At 48.8% G+C, this 1,799-nt stretch overlaps 1 long non-coding RNA gene across 1 annotated transcript; it reads left to right on the forward strand.

The window, feature by feature from the left end:
• Window positions 1-20: 20 nt before the first annotated feature.
• On the forward strand, window positions 21-1,738 carry LOC116217156. The gene is made up of 3 exons (XR_004161266.1): window positions 21-580; window positions 903-1,565; window positions 1,652-1,738. It is a non-coding gene; the product is annotated as an uncharacterized LOC116217156 (long non-coding RNA).
• Window positions 1,739-1,799: the final 61 nt, after the last annotated feature.

Genomic DNA, 1,799 nt, shown 5'->3' on the forward strand with positions numbered 1-1,799 from the left:
GGCTGCAAGCGCCCCCGCCATTGGTCGCCGCGACTCGCGCTGTGAGCGGCTCGCTGATTGGACGGGCGGGCGCGAGAGCGACGGCCGAGGGCGGTGGCAGCGCTGCTCTCCTCGGTGAGGGGGGGCCCTGTGACGTCACGCTGACGTCATACCGCGCCATGGCCCGCTGGGACGAGCTGCGGCGTGTTCTCTGTGCAAGAAGATTCTATGTTTGGTAGTCCTTACTCACTTGTTCCTGCCGTTTGGTTTCTCAACTCTCTGCTGCAGGGATCTTGAAGTGCATTAAAACGTAGAATGCACACCTGGATCGCCCTGCTGGTGGAGCCTCTGAGCCTGGAGAAGTGGAATTTGTGTTCTGATGGCCAGTAAAACTGAAGTAGTTGGATGGAGGACTGCTACATCCAAGTACCAGCACAGTTAATTTTCTAGCTTGTTTTCTAAAGTTGGAGTTACTGAAATGCAAACTGCACTTCGGTGTCCTGGTGCAGGGCTGGTGCTTGATTAGAAGAGGTGTCTGGAGCTGACAGTTGTAATGGAAGTAAAAGGAAGCATGGAAATCCGCTCTCTTTCTTGAAAAGAGGTGAAATACAAATCTTCCTCTTCTGTTGGATAAAAGTCTCCTTGGTCAGGCTAGAAAATGGCCTCATGTTTAATGAGGAAACTGTCCTGCTATTGCAGGTGATTATGGCATTCCCCTGGGAGCTCCTCCAATGCGGGATGAGATGTGATCTCTTCTGGGCTGTTCTCCTGCACTGCTCTTCTCTGGTGCTCTGGCTGGATTTCTAATTACAGCCTCAATGACTTCTGACCCCTAGATTAGAGCGACAGGAGTTTTGGAGGCTTGGGGAAACTTGCTGTAAATAACTTAAGACAGCAGTAAAACTAGATTTAACTTTTTTCAGAGGCTTCCCATTGACTCCCAGGGCGTGGCTTTTGCAGCTAGCTGTTAGAGCTGAGGTGGTGTCCTTAAGCTGACAAGCAGGAAGGAGTTGAGAAGGATTATGGTGTGCAGCTGGGGAAACAGGATGCTACTTAATTTCCCCCAAAGGCAAGTTCCTTCTGGTTCTTCGGCACATGGCAACGTCTCAGGGAAGAATAAAGGAGCAGTTCATGCTCTTACAATGATGGAGATATGAAATGTTAGAACCCAAAACCCCAATCTATATATATGTGTGTGTGTGTGTGTGTGTAAAACAAGGTAAGTTTAAGACAAAGGTGGTGAAAGGAGAGGATATATTTACATAAGACAAGGAAGAAAAAGAAAAGGATGGGGATGGAATGAAGTTTCCCAAAACCTTGTCTTTCAGAACACATGGTTACAGCTGCAGGCAGCCCTGGGGAGCAGATCCTGACCTTCATTGCTCTTCTTGGGGAAAAAGCAGTTGGAGGAATTGCTTGCAGACGGAATTTTAAGGTTAACAAAAGAGATCACGTTCAGCCATTGAACGATGGAGAAACCTTTTGGTAGGCTTGGGAAATCTTGGCTACATTTACTGCAGCCCCTCTCTAAAAGCTTAAAAACCTAACTCTTGCACGTGTTTTTCAAGCATGCCGACCACTTGCAGGTAAGCAGCCTTTGAAAGAAAACAAACAAGTGTGACGCGATGCTTTCAGAACCACCCCTTCCCCCACACTGGCTGTTGTCTCGCAGCCCTTACTGATGACTTCCGTTGTGCTTCGGTGAAGAAGCATTTCAACCGTTCTTCATCTTGGCCCCGGAGCAGCGCGTCTGAAAAGAGACGGCTGGAGATGTACAGACCACGTTCGTGTTTTGAGACTACGAACGACGAGAGCCCAGA

The sequence above is a fragment of the Meleagris gallopavo genome, chromosome 14, assembly GCF_000146605.3.
Source record: "Meleagris gallopavo isolate NT-WF06-2002-E0010 breed Aviagen turkey brand Nicholas breeding stock chromosome 14, Turkey_5.1, whole genome shotgun sequence".
NCBI classification, from domain to species: domain Eukaryota; kingdom Metazoa; phylum Chordata; class Aves; order Galliformes; family Phasianidae; genus Meleagris; species Meleagris gallopavo.